The sequence below is a fragment of the Pelophylax lessonae genome, assembly GCF_965119305.1.
Source record: "Pelophylax lessonae genome assembly, chromosome: 7".
NCBI classification, from domain to species: Eukaryota; Metazoa; Chordata; class Amphibia; order Anura; family Ranidae; genus Pelophylax; species Pelophylax lessonae.
In genome coordinates this window covers 45,663,121-45,690,377 of record NC_138774.1, presented here as the reverse complement: position 1 = coordinate 45,690,377, position 27,257 = coordinate 45,663,121, and the positions used below count along the sequence as shown (strand labels likewise).

The following is a 27,257-nucleotide window of genomic DNA, read 5'->3' as shown; positions in this document are numbered from 1 at the left end:
TGTATTTGCGCACAGATTTTTCAAACGCAATTTCTGTGAAAAAAATAGAATTTTTGTAAGAACTTACCGTAAAATTATTTTCTCTGAGTCCTCTGACAGTCGCCGCCCACTCATTCATTCTGCACGTCTGGGTATTGGCCTTCTCCGCAGGAGTAAACTAGGCAGAAGATTTTGTTAGAATAATCACAAAACCTTGTATAGACACACCTACAGGGGGCTGGCCTTCTGGTCAATACCCTCAGCTAGCCTCATTCCCAATTCAGTTTGGTAGCAAGCAGTACAGAGATCCATGAACCCCAAAAGAGGGGCGGGGCGGCGACTGTCATAGGACTCGGAGAAAATAATTTTGCGGTAAGTTCTTACAAAAATTCTATTTTCTCTTACGTCCTCTGACAGTCGCCGCCCACTGATTCATTCTGCACGTCTGGGACGTCCCAAAGCAGTGTAGATGTGAGGGGTGGGAAAACGCAACCGTCAGAGGCAACGCAGCACCCAGGTCAGAGAAAATAATCTTTTCTGAGCCAGAAAACTGGGCAACAAAAAAGCTCAACAGGAGCGAACCCAGGAAAGCAAACAAGAAATAAACCCCAACAGGAGGAGACAGACAAAAACTAGGAATGCTTCCTGAGCACACTGATGTGCTGTCATGAGTCTGCAACCTAAAGGGTTAACCTAGAGCAGACTAATTGCAATAATTGGCAAACAGGCTGCCTTATTTAAACAGCTCAGCAGCACTGCACTTTGCTGTGTTGTCTTCAGCTCTCCTGTGTTCTGAACCTGCTTCCTTTTGATTTTCTTTCTGATACCTGTTGACCTTTGGCTCGTCCCTGACTTCGCTTGTTTGCTGCCTGTCCTGATCCCAGCTCGTTTTGACTACTCTTCTGGATTTTCCTTGTCGGCTCATTCACCTTCGGACCTTGACCGGTTACCCCCTGGTGGGGCGACCCTGGGGACCGCGACCTGGTATCCACCTGCAGCCAAATCCATCCTCGCCATCAGAGGCTCTGGTGAAGACCGGTGGATGCTAAGACCCTGGTTAGCCTTTGCTACTCACCTCGGGTTTCCAACCAAGCTCCGCCCACCGGCAACGGTAAGCCTTCTCTGCACGACAGGCTTCCACCTGCCTCATAACACTCCCCTAAAGCACTGCAGCACTCAAAACTTTGCGGCCAAAAAGAGGCATCCGCCGATGCCAACACATCAAGCTTGTAAAACTTTGTAAAGGTATGCACGGACGACCTGGTCGCCGCCTTGCACACCTGAGTCACCGACGCCTGATGGCGGAAGTCCCAAGACGCACTAATCGCTCTGGTAGAGTGCGCTTTGACAGGGGAAGGCGGAACCCGATCCCTAATCGAATAGGCCTGCACAATCGTCTGCCTGATCCATTTTGAAATGGTTGCCGCAGACGCAGCTGTACCCTTTCGGGGTCCCTCGGGAGGGAGAAAAAGGCAATTCGACTTCCTGAAGGATACTGTAGACGACAGGTAGACCCTGATCACCCGGACCACATGCAAGGAATGCAAGGCAAACTCCCTAGGATGCTTAGGCTTCGCACAAAGCGAAGGCAACACAATGTCCTCATTGAGGTGGAAGTCTGAAACCACCTTCGGAAGGAAGGACTGATGAGGTCGCAAGACCACTTTATCCCTATGAACAACCAGATAGGGGGAGTGGCAAGACAGGGCCGCCAACTCCGACACTCTGCAAGCAGACGTGATCGCCACTAGAAAGCAGAGGCGGCTCTTTAATTAGGCAAAATAGGCGGGTGCCTAAGGCCTCGCGCTCATTGGGGCCTCGCAGCTGCCTGATTTGCCTGAAGGAGGTAGGGGAGACACCAGCATCGGGAAGGATGGCGCTGGCTGCCGATGTGCGGGACCAAACTTCTCACGCTGGGACTCTGCACTAACATAAACTTGACTGCCCCCCTTAGCTGCAAGAAGGGAGAACCGAGGTGAGTCACTGCCCCTCGGCCGCTCTGCACATGACAGGAGAGAAAGCTGGTCCAGGGACCAATGAGCTGCAGGCTGTCGGGTTGACTGATAGGTGAAGCCCCGCCCTCCACGTGTGTTGTGCTTTCACCCGGCAATACAGATGCTAGTTGTGATGGCGATCTGATGAGTTCAAGGATTATGGTGAGTCTAATGAAAGGATTATTGCACACTGACACAAGACTGCTCTGTCCATCGCAAGCCCCTGCATGCAAACAACTCTTCTATGTGACCGGACCGACTCTTGGAGCCCCCACACACACCGACATCACATGTTATCCTGATCACACACAGGAGTGCAGAACAAAAAGCCTTCTTCTGTCTGCTCTCCCCCATCCCTCTCTCCCATCCATCCCTCTCCCCCATCCCTTTCTCCCATCCATCCCTATTTCCCATCCCTCTCTCTCTCATCCATCCCTCTCTCCCATCCATCCCTCTCCCATCCACCCCTCTCTCCCATGCCTCTCGCCCATCCATCCCTCTCTCCCATCCCTCTCTCCCATCCATCCCTCTCTCCCATCCATCCCTCTCTCCCATCCCTCTCTCCCATCCATCCCTCTCTCCCATCCCTCTCTCTCTTTCATCCATCCCTCTCTCTCTTTCATCCATCCCTCTCTCCAATCCATCCCTATTTCCCATCCCTCTCTCTCATCCATCCCGCTCTCCCATCCACCCCTCTCTCCCATCCCTCTCGCCCATCCATCCCTCTCTCCCATCCACCCCTCTCTGCCATCCCTCTCGCCCATTTATCCCTCTCTCCCATCCCTCTCTCCCATCCATCCCTCTCTCCCATCCATCCCTCTCTCCCATCCTTCTCTCTCTTTCATCCATCCCTCTCTCCCATCCATCCCTCTCTCCCATCCCTCTCTCCAATCCATCCCTATTTCCCATCCCTCTCTCTCTCATCCATCCCTCTCCCATCCACCCCTCTCTCCCATCCCTCTCTCCCATCCATCCCTCGCTCCCATCCATCCCTCTCTCCCATCCCTATTTCCCATCCCTCTCTCCCATCCATCCCTCTCTCTCATCCATCCCTCTCATCCATCCCTATCTCTCCCATCCATCCCTCTCCCATCCATCCCTCTCTCCCATCCCTCTCTCTCTCTCTCTCTCTCTCTCTCATCCATCTCTCTCCCATCCATCCCTGTCTCTCCCATCCCTCTCTCTCCCATCCATCCCTCTCTCCCATCCCTCTCTCATCCATCCCTCTCTCCCATCCATCCCTCTCTCTCTCATCAATCCCTCTCTCCCATCCATCCCTCTCTCTCCCATCCATCCCTCTCTCTCTCCCATCCATTACTCTCTCCCATCCCTCTCTCTCTCATCCATTCCTCTCTCATCCATTCCTCTCTCCCATCCCTCTCTTCCATCCCTCTATCTCTCATCAATCCCTCTCTCCCATCCATCCTTCTCTCCCATCCCTCTCTCTCTCTCATCCATCCCTCTCTCCCATCCCTCTCTCTCTCCCATCCATCCCTCTCTCATCCATCCCTCTCTCCCATCCATCCCTCTCTCCCATCCCTCTCTCTCTCTCTCTCTCTCTCTCTCTCTCTCATCAATCCCTCTCTCCCATCCCTCTCTCTCCCATCCATCCCTCTCTCTCCCCTCCATTACTCTCTCCCATCCCTCTCTCTCTCATCCATTCCTCTCTCATCCATTCCTCTCTCATCCATCCCTCTCTCTCTCTCTCTCTCTCTCTCTCCCATCCCTCCCTCTCTCATCCCTCTCTCTCTCTCTTTCTTTCTCTTTCTTTCCCCCTCTCTCTCTCTCTCTCTCTCTCTCTCTCTCTCTTTTTTTCTTTCTCTCTCTCCCTCTCTCTCTCTTTCTTTTCCTCTCTCTCTCTTTCTTTCCCTCTCTCTCTCTTTCTTTCCCTCTCTCTCTCTCATCCCAGGTATAGGAAGTAAGTGACAATCACTATACAGAGGGAGCTTGTGTTGCAGTGCATGTCCTGGCGTGATATGATCCAATGACAAAGCTGGACTGGCCATGGGTGAATTGCCATCAGTTCATTGTACACTGTTCAGTGCAATTTATTATAAAATTTAATTGCTTGAATTATTTTGCCATTATGGGCATGAGTGGGGCCTCATGTCTAAGTTTTGCCTAAGGCCTCACAAAGCCTAGAGCCGCCTCTGCCAGAAAGGCAACCTTCCGTGACAGCACAGGCAGAGGAATCTCTCGGATGTTCTCAAAAGGAGGTCGTTGTAAAACGGAGAAAACCAGATTCATGTCCCAAGGGGGCAAGGGTGCCCTCCTTGGAGGAGCCAGATCACGCACCCCTTGAATAAAGCTGCGGATCAAGGAAGTAGAAGCCAAGGGGCGCTGAAACAGAATGGCCAGCGCAGACAACTGACCATTAATCCAGATGCTGATCCACACCGTTTTGCAGGAAAGCCAACACCCTCTCCACCGAAAAGGAGCGGGGATGGAACCCCTGCAACTCACACCAGGCGAAATACGCCTTCCAGGTACGATAATAAATCTTACCAGAGGAGGCCTTCCTAGCCTTGAGTAAGGTAGGAATGACTGCCGACAAGAGACCTCTGTCTCTCAAGACTTGGCTTTTAACAGCCACGCCGTCAAAGCCAGCAACTGTAAAGCAGGATGGAAGATCGGCCCTTGAGACAGAAGATCTTCTCATAGCGGAAGCTGCCAGGGAGGCTCGACGACCATTTGCATGATGTCCGCGTACCAAGACCGACGCGGCCAGTCTGGGGCCACCAGAATCTCCAACATCCTTTCCGAGACCAACCTGCGGAGGAACCTGGACAACAATTGAATCGGGGGGGAAATGCAGTCGATACCGATGCCAAGGCACGTCCGAGGCGTCCGCCAGAGGGTCACGGGTTTCGAGCCTCGAACCTATCCACCTTTTTGTTGAGACGAGACGCGAACAGATCCACATCCAGGGACCCCCACCGTGCACACAGCATGTGAAACACCTCCGGGTGCAGGGACCATTCCCCCTGGTCCAGGGTCTGGCGACTCAGATAGTTCGCCTGCCAGTTCTCAACAACCGGAATGTGGACAGCCAAAATCGCCTGAACATGCGTCTCTGCCCAGGACAGAATCTCGGCCACTTCCTTGGCCACCTGGGCACTCCTGGTGCCTCCTTGGTGATTGATGTAAGCCACCGCCGTGGCGTTGTCCGTCTGCACACGCACTGGGCAGCCCTGAAGCCGAGCCGACCAACAGAGCAAACAGAGCCTGATTGCCCACAGCTCCAAGACGTTTATCGGCAGGGAGGACTCCCCCTCTGACCAAGTGTCCTGGGCACACAACTTGCCCAGAACTCCACCCCAGCCCCACAGGCTGGCGTCCGTGGTGACCACAGTCCACAATAACGGCTGGAAGGGCTTGCCTCGCGTCAGAGCCGGAGACTGGAGCCACCACAAGAGATCCGACCTCACTTGGGGGCTCAGAGAAATCCTCCTTTCCAAAAAACTGAGGATGCCTGTCCCACCTGACCAGAATCTCCGCTTGAAGAGATCTCGTGTGAAACTGTGCAAATGGGATCGCCTCGAAAGCACGACACCATCAGGCCCAGGGACCGCATGCAGGTCCGAAGCGAGGAGAGCTCATTGTCCCTGAGGGACCTGACCTCACCCTGCAAGGTCCGGAGCTTGTCCTCTGGAAGAAAGACCTTCGCCTGGGCGGAGTCCAGAATCATCCCCAGGTAGGGGAGACGAACCGAAGGGGACAAAGCCGACTTCTGAAAATTGATGGTCCACCCGAAATCCTGAAGCGTCTGGACCGTGACCGACAGATCGCGTAAAAGGGTGGCACTGGAGCTCGACCTTAGTAGGAGATCGTCCAGATAACCGAGGATTGCAATCCCTTGTACCCTTAACAAGGCTAGTACAGGAGCCAAAACCTTGGTGAACACCCTTGGAGCCGAAGCGAGGCCGAAAGGCAACGCCACAAACTGATAATGCTCCTCCGCGATTGAGAAGCGGAGGTACCTCTGATGATCCTCGTAGATAGGGATGTGTAGATACGCATCCGTGAGATTGATGGAAGCCAAGAAATCCCCTGGACTCAGGGATGCCACCACCGCCCGGAAGGACTCCATCCGAAACTTCTGAACCCGCACAAAGCGGTTCAGGAACTTCAAGTCCAGAATTGGACGCACCTTGCCCTCCTTTCTGGGCACTGTGAACAGATTGGAGTAAAAACCCCAAAACCTGTCCTGCTGTGGAACCGGCATGACCACTCCTTGGGCGAGTAGGTCCTGAACTGCCCGTTTGAGATCCCGGAAACGATCAGGAGTCAAATGAAGATTTGAGGGAAAGAACCTGTCTGCAGGGCGAGACCGAAATTCGATCTGGTACTCTGAACGAATGAGTTCTTGAGCCCACCTGTCCTGAACCTTGGACAGCCAGGGCTCGGGAAAACAACGCAGACGTCCCCCCCACCCCTGAGACGGGTGAGGGCGTCCCTTCAGGACGAGGCGGACTGAGTCGATGTGCCAGCGTGGCCGGCTTTGGACTTACCGACCCAAGGCTTCTTCTGGCCACTAGAGGCCTTGAAGGACTTCCCTTTGTCCTGTGCCCCCGAAGGCACAAAAGGACCACTGGTTAGGTTTAAAAGAAGGACCCCGCTTGGCGCGGGACGATTTCCCCCTAGCCACCTGGGGCAAAAGAGTGCTCTTACCCCCAGTGAGCCCTTTGATCAGCTCATCCGGAGAGTCCCCAAAAAGACGACTTCCCGCATAAGGGATGTCAGACACTGTCTCTTTTGAAGCTTGGTCGGCTGACTAGCTTTTCAACCAAATAATGCGGCGGACTGCAATTGCGAACGCCGACAGCCGTGCTACTAAGGGAGCCTCATCCAAGGCCGCGACACACAGGTACATCACGGCCTGGGCCATTTGATCCAACATCTCCAGCGCAGCAGAAGAGGCAGATTCAGCAATTAGAATGCGCCTAAGCACCTTGGCCCACTCCGCAATAGCCTGAGAGACCATTACCAAAGCGTAAACGGGCTTCAGCAAAGAACCCGCCACCAGATATATGTGGCGGGAAAGCGTCTCCACCCACCTATCTGCCGGGTCCTTAAACACCGGGGAATCCTCCATGGGCATTAAAGTGGACTTATTTAATCTGGAAACAGTGTGGTCCAGTAGGAGCCACAGTCCATCGAGAATCCACCAAATCCGCAAAGGGATAACGATACTTAAATCTCTTGGGCACCACTAGCATATGCTTGATACGACGCCATTGGTCATTCACGGTTTCTTGAAACTCCTCGGGACAAGGAAAAACCTGACCCGATTTTGGGCCTTGCGGGTCCCGAAGGAAACACGCTTACCCGACAGGGGGGGCTCATCATCCAAATTCAACGTCTCCTTAACGGAGCTGATAAGTGCGTCCACCGCAGCGCGGTCCCGAGCTGTCCCAGAGGACGAATCCTCCTCCTCCACATCCGACTGAGAGGACAGGGACCCCTCAGGGGGGACATTGTCCGTGGCAACCAAATCAGGCTCTGAATCAGAAGACTGAGAGGGCATAGGCCGTTTTTTAGAAACCCGGTCAAACATCAACAAAGCCACTTTTGACACTAAAGTCGCAAGTGCAGCAGATAGAGAGGCTATGGAAGCGGATTCAGGAGTACCTGAACCACCAACCAGGTCTGTGGGGAATTTGCTATCCTGGGACTCCATAATAGCAATAAAACAATTAAATGACGCTGGCCCTTTAAATCGGTGATTCCCGCGGACCCCACTGCAAACCTGCACTACAAATGGAGACCCTGTCCCCTGCTACAGAAATCCGGAAAAAGGAGTGCTAGCAGGAATCCAGGCCAGAGAAAACAGTAAAATTCCCCCCCACAGTGTGCTATAGTTGCCCGCGCTGCTGAGAAGCTGAAGGGAAGAAGGAGGAAGTGACCTCACACCCCTAGAGGCAAAGCCAGCCCCGAGCCACAACAAAATGGTTGCCAATATAAGTCAATGGAGAGAAAGCCCAGAGAAAATGGCCGCTGCCCACAAAGGACATCATGCCCACACTTAAGATGGTTCCCAATCGGTGCCAAGAGGAGGACAGAAAATGGCTGCTGCCCTCACCCAAAATGGCGGCTGTGAGAAACCACGCCAAACGCGGCCTAAAAACACCAGCACTGGCCCCCGCAGGGACAGGGAAGGGACACACAGGAGCCGCACCTACAGCCATGAGGGGGATATTACAGAACCCATACCTGAACCGCCATCCCCAGAAAGAGGGCCCACATACACACCCCAACAAACATGGTCCAAAGACAGAGGGGTAGTAATAGTACTCACCAGTCCAGTGAATGTGGGCACCGCTCTGAGACAGGAAACCTCCCATCCTGAGTGGGGGTGCCATCAGCCGAAGGGGATGCTAGCAACACACGGGCGTACCGAATTTGAGACATCCCAGCGAAAGATAGTAACTTCGCAGGCTCGTCCCTGTCGCCAGGGACACTGTCGTTTGCGAGGCCTGGGCATACCAATAACCTGCTAATGCTCGATGGAAGGCTGGGAGTCCGTAAGGTTCTAGAATAACCAGTGCGAGGCCCAGCTCTACAAACGCTGTAGTCTTCTAAAGCCTGACTATCTAGCGCAGGTGAAAATAAAAAGCTATCTTTAAAAAGAAAAACACTTTTCAGAAAGAAAACAGAAAAAGAAGAAAAAAGCTGAGACACTAAGTCCCAGCCTACTCCTAGGCAGCTAGGCAGCAGAAAACTGAATTGAGAATGAGGCTAGCTAGGGGTATTTTTTAAATATAATGCACAAATACCCTATATAATTCCAAATTGTTTTGTAAAATTTAAAAGATGATCTTATGCCGAGTACATAGATACCAAACATTACATGCTTTAAAAATTGTGCACGCCTGTGCAGCGGCAACAAACTACGTACATTTTTAAAAGTCTTTACAGGTTACCACTTTAGACTTAGAGGAGGTCTACTGCAAGAATTACTGCCCTCGACCTGGCGTTTGCGGCGATACCTCACATGCATGCTGCAATTGCGGTTTACATATGACACTAGACCAACGCTTGCGTGCGCCTTTGCGCGCAAGCACGGGGGACAGGGGGGGGCATGATTATTTTTTTTTTATTATTTTGCTTTATGTTATTTTGACACCTTTCCTTTCATTTTTTTTTTTTTTATCATTTTTATTGTTATCACAGTGAATTTAAATATCCCCTATGATAGCAATCTGTAATGACAGGTACTCTTTTTTTAAAAAAAATCGGGGTCTTTTAGACTCTAGATCTCTCCTCTGACCTTAACGCATCTGACCACACCAAAATGGTGTGATAAGAGGCTTTCCCAATTTCCCAAAGGCACTGTTTATTTCTGGCGAAACAGAAGTCATGAATTGCTCGTAGCTTCCGGTATCTTAGGCAGTAGAGATGATTGGAGCCATTCTCATCTCCAATCAGCTCTATGGTTAGATAATTGAACCACTGGCTGCACTCTTGGGTTAACCGGTGGGACAGGAGAGCCCGAGAAAAACCGCGGGAGGGGGGGGGAGTCCCCTCTCACTGCATGTAAAAGCAGTCTAGCGGCCAATTATCCGCTAGGATTGCTTTTACATGTAAGCCGACCGCTGGCTTAAAAAAAGATACCAAGGTGATGCCTAAATCTGCAGGCATCATCCTGGTATAACCACTCAAAGTCCAGCAACGTACCAGTACATTGCTGGTCCTTGTTTGGCATATAGTGTAGTTTTTTTTTTTTTCAAGCAGCCTGTGGGCTGAACGAAAAAAAAGAGAACAGAAATCAACACATGAATATTGTGTAGTATTACACACCATTAACCGCCCAACAACCAAACCCACTGATTTAATTTTGGGTATACATGACAATATTCCACGTATACCTAAAGGTATTTTAACTGCAGTGGTGAAATCAGCCTACCACACCTGCTGCCATCAGAGGTATCCATATATGCTGAGCGCAAACGCTGTTTGTGTCAGAATATATAAAATCAGTGTGGCAGCTGACGGGTACCTGCAAGAGAAACAGGATAACAAAAGAATGAAAAACAAACAAAGTACAGTAAAAGTACAGTAGGAAGAGTAGAAGAACATAAAAATAACTGACACGACAACTGTTTTTAATTTTTTATTTAATTTTTTTTTAACACTTTTTTTGTGGACTGCAATTTTCCAGCTTGGGTCTCTCAAAATGTCGATAGCCATCGAACATCTTTCGAGACCCTGTGTTTGTGTGCCCTACACTGTGTCGTGCTGTACCTTACACTAATACTCTACTAGTGTGTGGTAGCGCTCTAAACATTCCCCGATGCAGAGACCAGGTTGGTCAGGACATCTGGGACAATAAAAGCGGGTGTCACGCCTTATTCTGCGCCTGTGACAGACACGACATCTTCTTTGGGGGCGTCTTTGGGTAAGGGTACTCGGGAGGACATGTGAAAAATGCCTCTCATGCAGCCAGCTCACTGCATCTGGAAGGGGAAGTTGGGCAGGAACACCTCCTGGGTACAGGTAGGCATTGATTATCGCTTCCTGGAATTCTAGGAAGAATCCGGTTCGTCCTGATGCCCTGTATAGGACAAAGGTGTTCAGCATAGCCAAATGGAATAAATAAACAGACACTTTTTTGTACCAGCATCTGGCTTTACAGGCAACTAAATACGGTGCCAAAAGCTGGCCGTTAAGGTCCGCCCCTCCCATATTAAGGGTTGTAGTCGTGGACAGAGAGGGGTTTCTCCATAACGCCAGTTGCCGTAGGAATTTGGATCGTCGTGTCTGGGTGAATGGAGGACAGAACAAAAACATCCTGTGTGTCCCTCCACTTCACTGCAAGCAATCTGTCCATTTTTAAGCAGGCTCTCTCCCCCCGACTAAGACGGGAATCTACAAGCCGTTGGGGGAAGGTCGCACGGTGCCACATACGCCAATTTGTAATTTGTGCAGGTGACTAAATAGTGGCACGCTTGTATAAAAGTTGTCCACGTACAAATGGTACCCCTTTCCGGATAAGGATGACACCAAGTCCCAAACTATCTTGCCGCTGCTCCCTATGTAGTTTGGGCAGTTGGGGGGCTCCACACAGCTATCTTTTCCCTCATAGACCCGGAAACTAACTGTATAGCCTGTGGCCCTGTCACACAGCTTGTACAGTTTGATCCCGTATCTGGCACACTTGCTGGGGAGGTACTGTTTCATAGCAAGGGGGGCAGTAAATTTAATCAGGGACTTGTCAACATAGACAACTTGTTCGGGGGTAAACAAGGCTGCAAACCGCTGATTGAAGTGGTCTATGAGGGGCCAAATTTTGTGGAGCTGATCATATTCAGGGTCTCCCCGAGGATGACCGATTTCATTGTCGTTGAAATGCATAAATCACAGAATTTGTTCATATCTCGCCCTGGACATGAAGGCAGAGTACACACGCATATGGTGAATTGGGCTAGTGGACCAATATAGCCGCAATTCACTCTGTTTGGTTATGCCCATGTTGAGGGAAAGGCCCAGAAAGATTTTATAATCGGGAACCGTTAAAGGTTTCCAGCCGAATGGTCTGGCAAGGGGCGAATTTGGGTTGGCGGCGATGAATTGTTGTGCATATAAATTTGATTGATCCACAATAGATCTGAAAAGATCTTCCGTGAAGAACCGCTCAAAAAAATTCAGGGGAGTAAAACCAGCTGTCTCCACGTGGATTCCAGGTTGCGCAGTGAATGGGGGAAGTACTGGCGCTGTAGAATCAGTGGGTTGCCAATTGGGATATGCCAGCGCATCAGGGAGGGCACTATGGGCTCTACGGGCCTGTTTTCGAATATGCGGTGGCTGCGGGCCACTACTTGTGCTAGCCACCGCACCAGCTTCAACTGCACTTATGGGACTCGCCAAGTCACCAAGTGATACTGCAGTGCTGGTTGTACTAGGTCCAGGGTGTACTAGGCCGCTGGCGCTTGCCAGGCCACCAGAAGGATGAGCAGCACTAGTACCGACACTCTGCCAAATATGAGCACCCTGCGATTCCTGCATCTCAACAACTCCAGAATGGGGTCGGATACGCCTGGGTCTAACAGGGACCCATCTGTCGCCGGAGCTATCTGTCAGTGAGCCGCTGCTGTCATCAGGTTCATATACCGACCCTGATTCTGCCAGTGAGGCTTCCCCATCGCTCTCATCTGACATGGTCAGTATACGGCAGGCCTCTTCACTACTGTACCAACGTTCGGTCATTTTAGTAACTAAATTTACCGGTACAGTAATGTGACTCACAGGTAATAAAAGCACCTGGTTGTCAAGGACTATTTTAACCGTTAAAAAAAAAACAGCGGTTTTGTGTGTTGTGTTTTTTTGTAAGTGACAGTAATCTATTGATTACTACACTTGCCTGGGTGGGGTGGGGTGGGGTGGGCTGGGCGGAGGGGTTAAACGCAGGTGCTGGCAGGAATCAGTGCTGATCGTGCAAACACCGCGTTTTGGGAACCCTAAACTATGGGGACGCTAGTATAGTTTTGATCAGATATTGATCTGTTCAAACACTATACTAGTAATGGAAGTGTGTGTGTGTGGTAATCAAGGAGTTATTTCTAACTATGCACCAAGGATCTGCACTATTTTAGACTGACGCTAACACTAGCTAATGTCACCTGTGTCACTAATAATAGTGATCAGAAAAAAAAACTGTACACTATAAAAGTGACACTGTGACAGGGCAATGAAGGGGTTAACTGGGGGTGATCAGGGGGTTAAATCTTTATGGGGGGGTGGCGGGGCCCTAAACCTCCTTGGGACAGAAACAAACTCGCTAGCGCTAACTCAAGTCACAATCACACTAATACAAAATACAGTAAAACACTATATTACGTGTGCATTAGTGTGTAATGTGACAGGGGGGAAGGGATTAACTGGATGTGATCGGGGGGGGGTCAGTAGGGATCAGGGGGTTAAATCTTTATTAGGGGGGTGTTTTAAGAGTAAAAGGAACTCGCTAGCGCTAACTCAAGTCACAAACACACTAATACAAAATACAGTAAAACACTATTTCTCTTACGTCCTCCGACAGTCGCCGCCTCCTCTAAGTCATCACTGTTGGGTATTGACTTCCCATCCGCAGGAGTAGCTAGGCATATAGACTTAGTCCAAAGACAAAAGGCATTAGCATATACACACCCATGGGGGCTGTCCCATCTGGTCAATACCCCCCTGCATAACCACTACCATCTCAGTTTTAATCTGCCTAGCGTCAGGAGTAGGCTTCCCTGTGCTGGGGCTTCAGTCTCAGCCTTCCTAATCTTTTATTTGATTTTCTTTGAAAATGTCAGTTTTTTTCTTACTTTACTAGCTGTTTATTTTGTCAGCTTCTAGTGTTAGTCTTCTCTTCGGATGAAGATGGATCATGCGGTGCTGGGATTCGGACTGACCGCCCTGGTTCCCCAGGGCAGAAGGGTCAGATGGACCCCCAGCCCGACATCGAGCGTTCAGCTATGGTTCGCCCTGGCATTACGAACAACCCATCCCTGTTCGCTGCAGGGATGCAGCCGTGAGGTGGCTACCTCACAGGACACATCTGCGGTGCTGCAGTGTCATGTCCCTGGTTCACGGCACTCCCTGTCAGGTGAGGACAGCGGTTTTCCGTGCATAGAGGCTTCCCACGCCATCTGGTACAGGTAAGTACTTCTGTGTGGGGCCTCTGTCTGGGGTGGCAGTCTGTGTTGCTGTGTGTTCCCCATGTCTGTGCCTGTGTGACTCCCTGTGCGATCCCTGCAGGGATCGCTTGTGCAGATACTGTATGTTGTCTGGGGGTCCCTTTCCCTGTGTCACTTCGGTGCATTGTTGGGGGTGCAGACGTTTTTTTGTGTGGTGACCGCAGCAGTGTATATTCGCGCGGTCCGCCATCTTGGCCATGGGCAGGCATAGGTAGCTCCCCTGGGGCGACACTGCCTGCTATTTTGGCGCCATCCGCCGCCATTTTGTGGGGGGTGGACGATCGGCCCGACCGCATGTTCGGCGGCCATTTTGGTGTAGCCTCCAATGCATTCCTATGGGGCAGCCATTTTCCCTAAGTCTGGCAGTCTATAGTTCAGCCTATTTCAGCAGCACTTCCTTTCCATCTGCAGCAGGACATCGGTAGCAACACTCTGCGGGCTCTGCAGGTTATCGCTCTCAATTTTCCTCTGTATTATCGCTTCTGGCTCAGTTTTCTCTTCTCCTTTTGGGGTCTTTGTCACTGTAGTTGTAGCGGTGGGCTGCGCATACCGCAGCAATTTTAAAAGGGACAGTACACATTTTATTGCACTGTTTTTTGTTTCTGATAACTTGAGCAATGGATTCTCAGGAAAGCAAGTTCCCCCCAACTTTAGTGGGGGTCCCCAGTTCTCCTGTGGCCCCGCTGCGACCTGATTTGGCTGCTGTGGTGGCGACTTTGGTGTCTAATATGGAAATGCTGATGTCTGAACGTGCTGCAAAAAAGAGGCCCAGATTGTCTCTCTCTTCTGATTCAGATGGGGATATGGCTGCTGCTGCGAGCGTGCCCTTTTCAGGGTCCCGCTCATCCGTGGACCCCCCGGGGTCTGAGGGGGAGGCTGAGATGGAGGGGGTTGATACCTCCTCCCCAGGGTCGCCTGAAGAACGGTCGACCATGGATGAGTTAATTTTTTCTGTTAAGGAAACCTTACATTTAGAGGATGAGCCCTGTCCTCCGGGCGTTGTGTCCTCATTTGGGACGCACAGGACCCGCAAGTCTGCGCAGGTTTTTCCCTGCCCAGCTGAGTTTCATTACACTGTTAATGAAATGTGGCGCACGTTGAAACGTCCATTCCTGGTACCTAGTCGGTTCAAATTGCTTTATCCTTTTGCGCCGGCTACGGAATCACGATGGTGTGTGCCTCCACAGGTAGATCACACTGTGGCCGTGTTAAACAAGGCTAGCTTGGTTCCTACTGAGGATACCCCGGTTTTCCAGGGTCCCACGGACCGGCGGTTGGAGTCTCTAGCTCGCCATTCCTATACGGTGGCGGGTTCGTTTCTCAAACCCGTTTTCGCGTCCGTTCTGGTGGCTCAGGCGGTGGCTGATTGCACTAAGATGCTTAGGAGCAATCTTGTGTCTGGTGTTCCGCCTGCCCGGCTGGAAATGGTGGATCAGATCCACCAAGGAGTCATGTATTTGTGTGATACAGCCTTGAATGAGGCCCCCTTAGTGGCTCGCCTCTCTAGTGTCGCGGTGCTTAACCGGCGACTGATATGGCTGAAGAGCTGGTCGGATGACCAGTCCTCACGGAAAACAGTTGCTGATTTTCCCTATGCTGGCTCTCGCCTTTTTGGCGAGGCGTTGGACACCCTGCTGAAAGGCGTCACGGGGGGCAAGAGCACTATGCTGCCCCAGAACCCGAAGAACAAGTCTTTTCGAGGCAAGCGGGGTTCTGCGCCTAGATCCAATCAGGGGTCCTTTCGCGCCTCTCGGAACCAATCCAAGGGCAAGCCCTTCAAGGCCCAGGGCAGTCAGAAGAAGCCCTGGGCGGGTAAACAGAAGTCCGGCAATGCCGGCTCGGCGGGTCAATCCGCCTCTGCCTGAAGGGGCGCCCTCACCCATTTCAGGGGTGGGGGGACGTTTGCGCGGTTTCCTCCAACCTTGGCTGCTCCGGATATCGGACAGGTGGGTTCTGGAAATCGTTCAATCGGGATACAAGATCAAATTCCTTTCCCGGCCGGCGGACAGATTTTTTCCCTCCAATCTTCATCTGCTTCCGGGGCGTCTGCAGGACTTGCATCAAGCGGTGCAGGACCTGCTTGCTCAGGGAGGGAGTGTCCCCGTGCCTCATCGGGACAGGTTTCGGAGGTTTTATTCAAATCTGTTCACTGTGCCCAGAAAGGAGGGCAAAGTGCGTCCTATTCTGGACCTGAAAGCGCTGAACCGCTTCGTGTGTGTTCGGAAGTTCCATATGGAGTCTCTCCGTTCGGTGGTGGCCTCCTTGAGTCCAGGGGAATTCCTGGCCTCGATAGATCTGAAGGATGCATACCTGCACATCCCCATTTTCGAGGGTCATCAGCGGTACCTTCGGTTTGCTATCGCAGAGGACCACCACCAGTTTGTGGCGTTACCTTTTGGTCTTGCTTCGGCACCAAGGGTGTTTAACAAGGTGTTGGCGCCGGTTCTGGGCCTGCTGAGGGCTCAGGGCATTGCGGTCTTGGGTTACCTGGACGATCTACTTCTGAGATCACGTGCCAGCCAGGACCTTGTGCGCGATCTGTCCACCACGGTGCAGACGCTCCAGGAGTTCGGATGGACCATCAATGTTCAAAAATCGACGTTGTCACCATCGCTTCGTCTTCCCTACCTGGGAATGATTCTGGACTCTGCTCAGGCAAAGGTGTTCTTGCCGGAGGACAAGTTCCGGACTTTGCAGGACGAGCTCAGGTCCCTCAGGGACAACCCGTCCTCGTCACTCAGGACTTGTATGCGGGGCCTGGGGTTGATGGTATCGGCCTTCGAGGCAAAACCCTTTGCTCAGTTCCACACGCAGGCTCTCCAAGCGGAGATCCTGGCCAGGTGGGACAGACTGCCTCAGTCCCTGGATCTGTGTGTCTCCTTGAGTCGTCAGACCAGATTGGCTCTTCTGTGGTGGCTCCAGTCCCCGTCGGTGGTGGAAGGCAAGTCCTTCCGTCTGTTGGTGTGGACGGTGATTACCACGGATGCCAGCCTGTCGGGTTGGGGTGGAGTCCTGGGCAACCTGTCTGCCCAGGGCACTTGGTCGGAGGGAGAGTCCTCCCTCCCGATAAATGTGCTGGAACTGCGAGCGATAAAACTCTGTCTCTTCCAGTGGTCGGGCCGTCTTCGGGGCCGTCCTGTCCGGGTACAGACGGACAATGCTACCGCGGTGGCTTACATCAACCACCAAGGGGGCACCAGGAGTGCTCGGGCGGCCCGGGAGGTGACCGACATTCTGTCTTGGGCCGAGGCTCATGTCCCGGCGATCTCGGCAATTCACATTCCGGGTGTGGAGAATTGGCAGGCCGAATATCTGAGCCGCCAGACCCTGGACCAGGGGGAATGGTCTCTACACCCGGAGGTCTTTAAAATGCTGTGTGCGAGGTGGGGATCCCCGGATGTGGATCTGTTCGCATCCCGGCTAAATCAAAAGGTGGAAAGGTTCGTGGCAAGAACGCGCAATCCATTGGCGGACGCCTCGGATGCGTTGGTAGCCCCTTGGCATCAGTATTGTCTGATGTATGCCTTTCCTCCGATTCAGTTACTATCCCGATTCCTCCGCAGATTGGTCTCGGAACCGCACCTGGTGATTCTGGTGGCTCCGGACTGGCCACGCCGGTCCTGGTACGCCGACGTTGTTCACCTGGCAGTGGCGCCTCCGTGGCGTCTGCGGGAAGATCTCCTGTCTCAGGGCCCGATCTTCCATCCTGCTTTACGGTCACTGGCTTTAACGGCCTGGCTGTTGAGACCCAGGTCCTGAAGGACAGGGGTCTCTCTTCTGAGGTCATCCCTACCCTTGTCAAGGCTAGAAAGACCTCCTCCGGTAAAATCTATTACTGTACCTGGAAGGCTTATTTCGCCTGGTGTGAGTCCAGGGGGTTCTCCCCTCGCTCGTACTCGGTGTCAAGAGCCTTCCTCCAGTCTGGAGTGGACCAGCGCCTGGCGCTGGCCACGATCAAAGGCCAGGTGTCCGCACTGGCTATTCTTTTTCAACGCCCTGTGGCGTCTCATTCCCTGGTTCGCACCTTCATTCAAGGTGTGCGACATTTGGCTCCTCCCAGGAAGGAGCCCTTACCGCCATGGGACTTGAACTTGGTTCTGTCCGTCTTACAGCGTGCTCCCTTTGAAAACATTCGGGAAATATTGTTACCTCTGCTGTCTAAGAAGGTTGCCTTTTTGGTGGCGATCACTTCGGCTCGCAGGGTGTCGGAACTGGCAGCGATATCTTGCCGTACTTGGTGATTCACCGGGATAAGGTGGTTTTGCGTCCGCATCCCTCCTTTCTTCCTAAGGTGGTCTCTGAGTTCCACATTAATGAGGACATTGTCCTGCCTTCGCTTTGTACGAAGCCTAAGCATCCTAAGGAAGTTGCTCTGCACTCTTTGGATGTTGTCAGGGCGATCAGGGTTTACCTGTCGTCTACGGAGTCCTTTCGGAAGACGGATTCCCTCTTAGTCCTTCCTGAGGGACCTCGGGAGGGCATGGCTGCATCTGCAGCGACTATTGCCAAATGGATCAGACAGACCATTGAACAGGCTTACGCCTTGAAGGAACGGGTTCCACCCTTCCCTGTTAAGGCGCACTCTACCAGATCTGTGAGTGCGTCCTGGGCCTATTGGCATAGGGCCTCGGTGGCCCAGGTGTGCAAGGCTGCGACGTGGTTATCGGTGCACACTTTTTCAAAATTCTACAAAGTAGATGTTCTGGCATCAGCCGATGCTTCCTTTTGGCCGCACGGTTCTCAGTGCGGCAGTGCCATGATGGACCCTTGTGTTTTTTTCTGGGTCCCTGGCTGTTGGCATTTGCTTTCCTGGGCTGTTGCTCCTGTTGAGCATTGTTTTTTTCTGTTGCCCAGTTGGTTCTCTTACAGTGCATGTAAGATTCCTTTCTCTGATGTGGGTACTGCGTTGCCTTTTTCTACGGTTGCGTCTCCCACCCCTCATGTCTATACTGATTTGGGACATCCCAACAGTGATTACTTAGAGGAGGCGGCGACTGTCGGAGGACGTAAGAGAAAACGGAATTTTTGTAGAATCTTACCTGTAAAATTCCTTTCTCTGAGTCCTCCGACAGTCGCCGCCCCCGCCCCTCTTTTGGGGTTCTTATTACCTACTGCTATGCTACCAAACTGAGTTGGGAGTGGTTATGCAGGGGGGTATTGACCAGATGGGACAGCCCCCATGGGTGTGTATATGCTAATGCCTTTTGTCTTTGGACTAAGTCTATATGCCTAGCTACTCCTGCGGATGGGAAGTCAATACCCAACAGTGATGACTTAGAGGAGGCGGCGACTGTCGGAGGACTCAGAGAAAGGAATTTTACAGGTAAGATTTTACAAAAATTCCGTTATTACGTGTGCATTAGTGTGTAATGTGACGGGGGGAAGGGGTTAACTGGATGTGATCGGGGGGGGGGGGGGTCAGGGGGGATCAGGGGGTTAAATCTTTATTGGGGGGGTGGCGGGGACCCTAAACCTCCTTGGGACAGAAACTAACTCGCTATCGCTAACTCAAGTCACAATCACACTAATAGAAAATACAGTAAAACACTATATTACTTGTTTATTAGTGTGCAATGTGACAGGGGGGAAGGGGTTAACTGGGGGTGATCAGGGGGGGATAAGGATGGATCAGGGGGTTAAATCTTTATTGGGGGCGTGGCGGGTATCCGAAGGATAAAAAGGGCCACAAACGCTAAACCTGGTCACAAGTCACACTTATACGGGTATATAGGAAAATGCTATATACTGTATACAGTGTGTGTGTTGTGACAGGGGGTGTAGGGGTTAATTGGGGGGGGGGCGGCGATCGGGGGTGAAATGTGCCTATCTAAAGCCCCATACACACACGCAGATCGTCGTCATACAAATGTTCGTCTTTTCTCCCCGGGATGTCGGTGTCTGTTGAAAAGTGCAAAGACAGCACAAGGACAGCACAAGAATTTTGTCCGCAGACTTCAGCTGACTGCAGAAGTGATGTCATGTAATGGTTAACTTTCCCTGTGTTTTTTATTTTCTGAGCATGCCCAGTCTTGCAAATCTGCGGTCTGTCGGCTGATTTCTGTACTGACAGGCAAACAATTGTCCGTTCTGGTGTCCGCAGACAAAAATTTTCATGTTTGCAAGAAAGACTCTTGTCCGCAGATTGTGTGCAGACAGCTGTCGGAGGCACCATACTAACACGCATACAATCGGCAGATCTTTCGTCCGCCGACGTTTGTATGACGACAATCTGCGTGTGTGTATGGGGCTTAAGTGTGTGTATGTTTGCTTGGTGCAGTACTCACAGTTAGATGTGCTCTCTCCTCTCGATGAATCCAAAAAGGATCATGGGAGGGGAGAGCGGGTCTTTTCTGAGCCTGTGTTTACATTACACAGGCTCAGAATGGAATCTGATTGGGCAGGACCGATCAACAGGTCCAGGCCAAAAATCATTGGCCTGGACCTGATGACTGATCGGTTCTGAACCCAATCAGGTCATCAGCGGGACCGCGCCCCAGAGCGGCGGGAGCAAGCGACGTACGGGTACGTCGCTTTGCCTGTACTGGGCATACTGCCGCAGTATATAGTCGTGCGGCGGTCGGCAAGTGGTTAAGGGAAAAAAATCCATATGATTATTCTTTCTAGAAGAGTCAAATACCATAAAAATCCTTTATTTATGACAGGTACTCCCGTTCATACAAACACTATATTTCCAAAAGTATTGGAACACCCCTCCAAATCATTGAATTTAGGTTTTCCAATCACCTCCATGGCTACAGGTGTATAAAATCAAGCACCTAGACATGCAGACTACTTCTACAAACATTTGTGAAAGGATGGGTCGCTCTCAGGAGCTCAGTGAATTTAAGTGTGGTACCATGATAGGTTGCCACCTGTGCAATAAGTACATCCGTAAAATTTCCTTATTACTAAACATTCCACCATCAACTGTTAGTGGTATTATAACAAAGTGGAAGCAACTGGGACACAGAAACTCAGCCACGAAGTGGTAAGCTACGTAAAATGACAGAGTGGGGTGAGTGCATGCTGAAGCACACAGTGCGCAGAAGTTGCCAACTGTCTGCAGAGTCACATAGAGAGCTTCATGGAATTGGTTTCAGTGGCCGAGCAGCTGCATCCAAGCCTTACATCATTACAAGTGCAATGCAAAGCGTTGGATGCAGTGGTGTAAAGCACACCATCACTGGACTCTAGATGGATGTGTCTGGGTTTGGCGGTTGCCAGGAGAACAGTACTTGCCTGACTGCATTGTGCCAAGTGTAATGTTTGGTGGAGGGGGGATTATGGTGTGGGGTTGGTTTTCAGCGGTTGGGCTTGGCCCCTTAGTTCCACTGAAGGGAACTTTTAAAGTGATTGTAAAGTCTATTTTTTTTTTTTAAATAACAAACTTGTTATACTTCCTCTGTGCAGTTGGTTTTGCACATAGCAGCCCCAATCCTCCTCTTCTTGGGTCCCTCTTCTGTGCTCCTGGCCCCTCCCTCCTGTTGAGTGCCCCCACAGCAAGGAGCTTGCTATGGGGGCACTCAAGTCGAGTCACAGTCCATTCAGACACAAAGCCCCCGGCCACGTGCCCTCACTCTCCTGATTGGCTGACTGACTTTGACAGCAGCGGGAGCCAATCGCACCATTCTGCTGTCTCAGCCAATGAGGAGAGCAGTCCTGGGCAGCTGAGACACTGCTGCAACATTGCTGGATAAAGATAAGGTAAGTATGAGGGGGGGGGGGGGGGGGCGGCTTTGCTGCTGCACACAGGTTTTCAGAATGCATTAAGATACAAAAAAAAAAAAAAACCTTCTGCCTTTACAATCCCTTTAAGGCATCAGCATACCAAGACATTTTGGACAATTTCATGCTCTCCTCTTTGTGGGAACAGTTTGGGGATGGCCCCTTCCTGTTCCAACATGACTGCGCACCAGTGCACAAAGCAAGGTCTATAAAGACATGGATGAGCGAGTTTGGGGTGGAGAAACTTGACTGGCCTGCACCTGACCTCAACCCGATATAACACCTTTGGGATGAATTAGAGCATGGACTGTGATCCAGGCCTTCTCGTTCACATCATTGCCTGACCTCACAAATGTGCTTCTGGAAGAATGTTCAAACATTCCCATAGACACATTCCTAAACCTTGTGGACACCTTTCCCAGAAGAGTTGAAACTTTTATAGCTACAAAGGGTGGGCCAACTCAATATTAAACCGTACGGACTAAGACTGGGATGCCATTAAAGTGCATGTGCATGTAAAGGCAGGCGTCCCAATACTTTTGGCAATATAGTGTACGTACAGGTGAAACTCAGAGAATTAGAATATCATGCAAAAAAGTTCATTTATTTCAGTAATGTAACTTAAAAGGGGAAACTAATATATGAGATAGACTCATTACATGCAAAGCAAGATAGTTCAAGCCGTGATTTGTCATAATTGTGGTGATTATGGCTTACAGCTCATGAAAACCCAAAATCCACAATCTCAGTAAATTAGAAAAGTACATGCAATCAATAAAACAAGGAGTGTACATAGAACAATATCAGACCTCTGAAAAGTATAAGCATGCATATACTTGAGGCAGTAATTGCTTCAAAAGGGGCCCAAACCAAGTACTGAGTACATATGCATGCTTATACTTTTCAGAGGTCTGATATTGTTCTAAGCATGCATATGTACTCAGTACTTGGTTTGGGCCCCTTTTGAAGCAATTACTGCCTCAAGTATATGCATGCTTATACTTTTCAGAGGTCTGATATTGTTCTATGTACACTCCTTGTTTTATTGATTGCATGTACAAACCCGATTCCAAAAAAGTTGGGACACTGTACAAATTGTGAATAAAGACAGAAAGCAACGATGTGGAAGTTTCAAATTTCAATATTTTATTCAGAATACAACATAGATGACATATCAAATGTTTAAACTGAGAAAATGTATAATTTTAAGGGAAAAATAAGTTGATTTTAAATTTAATGGCATCAACACATCTCAAAAAAGTTGGGACAAGGCCATGTTTACCACTGTGTGGCATCCCCTCTTCTTTTTATAACAGTCTGCAAACCTCTGGGGACTGAGGAGACAAGTTGCTCAAGTTTAGGAATAGGAATGTTGTCCCATTCTTGTCTAATACAGGCTTCTAGTTGCTCAACTGTCTTAGGTCTTCCTTGTCGCATCTTTCTCTTTATGATGCGCCAAATGTTTTCTTCTTCTACTTAGCCATGATGTTGTAATTGATGCAGTATGTGGTCTGGCATTGTCATGTTGGAAAATTCAAGGTCTTCCCTGAAAGAGACGACGTCTGGATGGGAGCATATGTTGTTCTAGAACTTGGATTTACATTTCAGCATTGATGGTGCCTTTCCAGATGTGTAAGCTGCCCATGCCACACACATTCATGCAACCCCATACCATCAGAGATGCAGGCTTCTGAACTGAGCGCTGATAACAACTTGGGTTGTCCTTGTCCTCTTTAGTCCGGATGACATGGCGTCCCAGTTTTCCAAAAAGAACTTCAGATTTTGATTCGTCTGACCACAGAACAGTTTTCCACTTTGCCACAGTCCATTTTAAATGAGCCTTGGCCCAGAGAAAACGCCTGCACTTCTGGATCATGTTTAGATTTGGCTTCTTTTAGTCAGTCAGTTTTAGTCAGCAACGGCGAATGGCACGGTGGATTGTGTTCACCGACAATGTTTTCTGGAAGTATTCCTGAGCCCATTTTTTGATTTCCATTACAGTAGCATTCCTGTATGTGATGCAGTGCCGTCTAAGGGCCCAAAGATCACGGGCATCCAGTATGGTTTTCCGGCATTGACCCTTATGCACAGAGATTGTTCCAGATTCTCTGAATCTTTGGATGATATTATGCATTATAGATGATGATAACTTCAAACTCTTTGCAATTTTTCTCTGAGAAACTCCTTTCTGATATTGCTCCGCTATTTTTCGCCGTAGCATTGGGGGAATTGGTGATCCTCTGCACATCTTGACTTATGAGAGACACTGCCACTCTGAGAGGCTCTTTTTATACCCAATCATGTTGCCAATTGACCTAATAAGTTGCAAATTGGTCCTCCAGCTGTTCCTTGAATGTACATTTAACTTTTTCGGCCTCTTATTGCTACCTGTCCCAACTATTTTGAAATGTGTAGCTCTCATGAAATCCAAAATGAGCCAATATTTGGCATGACATTTCAAAATGTCTCACTTTCAACATTTGATATGTTATCTATATTATATTGTGAATAAAATATAAGTTTATGAGATTTGTAAATTTGTCCAATCCCTTTTTTACTCACAATTTGTACAGTGTCCCAACTTTTTTGGAATTGGGTTTGTACTATTATAATTTACTGAGATTGTGGATTTTGGGTTTTCGTGAGCTGTAAGCCATAATCATCACAATTATGACAAATCACGGCTTGAACTATCTTGCTTTGCATGTAATGAGTCTGCCCCATATATTAGTTTCCCCTTTTAAGTTGCATTACTGAAATAAATGAACTTTTGCACGATATTCTAATTTTTTGAGTTTCACCTGTATATTAGGGTCAATTTAGACAGCAGACAATTAACCTACCAGCATGTCATTGGAATGTGCAAAGGAAGAACATGCAAACTATAGGCAGTTAATGCCATAGTTGGGATTTAAACCAATGACCCCAGTGCTGCTAAGCGGAAGTGCTAATCACTGGGTTGAAATATTGTGTGCGCAGTACATTTTTAGGTGTGTGTATGTGTGGTAAGTTTTGCAATGCATGTAGTATTGTTTGACTAACAAAATACTAACATGTCAAATTGTTAGACCTTTGTGATTTGAGGCTATTGCCGTTTTCATGTGAAGAAGCAAAATATTTTATCAATGAACACCAAAGGGTCACTCCACCCAGATCTGTAATATCCCTTATGGGTAGAGACTGGTGGGCTGGGTTCTTGTCACTGCTAGAGACCCCAGAGAGATATCTTTGCCTCTGAGCTCACAGCTTCACCTCCCTTCCCATAGAGTCTGAGAGCGACATAAACACTCTCTGTGCATAAATAAAAAAGGATTCCACAGAGAGAATGATACTTTCCTATTAGATATAGCAAGTGTGTGGAAGAGGGGGCAATTGGCAGTTATAGATCAGAGACGGCCGAGAGTCTCCGATGATCTTTTCAACTCCGGGTGTTGCTATTTGTTCCTCCCCCTTCTCCAGGGCTCCTTATTTGACTTTAGCACATGAGATGCTGGAAGGGGGAGGAGTGGACACAGCCTGCAGTGGACAGGACGGAGTTCAGCTTAGCAGAAGTTAAAGCTTTTGTAACCCTAAACCATTGCCTTGCTGCCAGCCCCTCTCTTTTATGCTCCCATCCTGCACTGTAAAACTGTTTGTAAGAAAAACAATGCCTCTAAATACCTTTTTGTGAAGTGTCTTTAGGCCTGTCATGTGACTCCCGGCCACTCTGCTATTACTATTCAGGGCTACAGCAGGAGGAGCCGAGCTCTCCCTTTGACGTCAGCCAAGAGTCATGTGACCGGCCTGAAGACACTTCACAAAAAGGTATTTAGAGGCATCGTTTCTTACAAACAATTATACAGTGAAGAATGGGAGCTTAAAAGAGAGGGGCTGGCAGTGACATTTTATTGGTTCATTATTAGCAGCAGTGGGGGGGGGGGGGGGAGACACAGACACACGAAGCTGACAGGCAGGGAGGGGAGGGGGGAGAGCAGAGAGGAGAGCTGGGGAAGACGGAGGCACGCAGGCTGACCATGGTAGTCAGGGCTCATTAGCCATAATTATCGTGGTCAGGACAGTGAGGGGGACACAGGAAGTGGCAGGATCAGCCAGTTTTTTTTATAGTTTCCGGAGGGGCAGTTTAGACAGCACAAGCACTGTGCTGTTTAACAGCTATAAGGAAACAGGATCTCTATTTTTTAGGGTAACAAACACTTTAAGCTGGCTAAAATGTTGTCCTGTCTGAGTGGGTAGGAGGAGATGGGGACAGGATGGGCTCTCTGTAGCAGGCTCCTGTCTGTTAGATCTTTATTGTGTGAGAACTGCACTGCTTCTGAAAGAAGGACGTTTTCTGAGATCTACCCCTAATCTCTATTACACCTCTCTAGAGTCCTTACTCATTACCTGCAGTGCTCACCAGTCCAGTACACAGGCACATCCTCCTCTCCTGTATTACCACCTCATGTATCTGTGGCTGAGGCACTACAAATCCAAGCATGCCAAGAGGGGAGGCAGCAGCAATATCATAGATCAGGCTGATTTTCAGATGAAAAGTGCTGGTGTAAATGGTGTATTTGTAGTGTGTCTGTATAGTGTGTATAATCATTATATATTTGATTATTTATTGTGCTTGATGGTCTTAAGGTTTTTATTATGTATAGATTTTTTATCTGAGAAAGTAGTTAGCACTGGAAATGTTCTGGAGTATTTATTTTTATTTTTTTAATGGGAAAACCAAGTGGTGGAGTGATGGGGAAGGTAGATGGACAGAGATGGAAAGAGTGAGGAATGAGTAAAGTATGGAGGTATAGATTGAGTGACAGAGATACAGATAGATGAAGATATGGAGCAAGGGATGATGGGAGAGACAGAAATTGAGTTATGGAGCAAAGGATAGAGAGATGTTCCATTTCTAAGAACTACATATCCCATGGTACCTTGCTGCCTGCAAGCAGTTATTGCTGTACTGACTCGGCCTCCTGGAACTCCTCCTCCCAGCACCTCTGTATTTCAGAAGGCTGGCTCTGTGAGATGTGTGACACAGCAGCGTCTACTCATAGGGCATAGTGCGCAACAATAGAACTCATTTTAACATCTGAGAAAACAAGTTTGTATTTCTTCATATCAGACACAAAAAGGGGATATTTTAGAAGCTGATTGGCTACCATGCACAGCTGAAACAGATACTGAGTAATCCAATTTTAGTAAATCTCTTCACCATGTGTCATGACTCCAGTGACAATAAATATTACAATAACTAATATTATGAGCTTACATATTCCCCTTTACATTGGTGACATTGGGCTCCATTGGAAGAACGGTAACAATTAAGGTGTCAGTTCAGAGGTTCTGGTTACTACTGAAGGTAGACTTCTGTGATTTATATTTTAACATTTACATAAAAGTACAACTAAAAATAAAAAATCTTGTTTTTTTTTTTTTTTTTTTTTACAGGATGACAGTTGTCTGAAGATCATCAACAAGGAAACTAAAGATATTGAGCCCGTTCTGCTTTCAATCTGCTGACATGTTTGAGCTTTTACTTTTTACTTTAAAGTGGACCTGTCTTCTGATGAATAATGAGCACTTTGTTCACAATGTTTTATTAGAAGTATCATTTTTAGATGTAAATGTTATACCTTTATAAGTCATTTTTAGCTTTCTGTTTAAGAACTATCTCTTCTTACACTAATTTTGGATGGATGGATTTTTATTGTTGTCTATTGCCTAGTTGAAAGATTTGATCTTACTTCCTTTTTGGTTTGACACTCCTCAGAAGAAATTAATTGGGGAAAAATGTCCAGATAGGACACACACAGCAATAAAAATAGTTCTAACCAGTGCCAGGACAAGGTCACCTAGAACCCAGTGTGAACATGCAAAAATCCCCCCTCCCCCCCAA

The 27,257-nt window shown here is 49.2% G+C and overlaps 1 protein-coding gene and 1 long non-coding RNA gene across 2 annotated transcripts in view; both read left to right on the top strand.

Moving 5' to 3' along the window:
* The window catches only part of LOC309560905, a 52,000-nt gene extending 24,936 nt beyond the window's left edge, over positions 1-27,064 (top strand). Inside the window, exon 4 of the long non-coding RNA XR_014225534.1 lies at positions 26,810-27,064. This is a non-coding gene — a long non-coding RNA (uncharacterized lncRNA). The remainder of the gene's footprint in view (positions 1-26,809) is intronic.
* The window catches only part of LOC309560897 (class I histocompatibility antigen, F10 alpha chain-like), a 401,810-nt gene that overhangs the window by 232,690 nt on the left and 141,863 nt on the right, over positions 1-27,257 (top strand). The window lies entirely within an intron of this gene.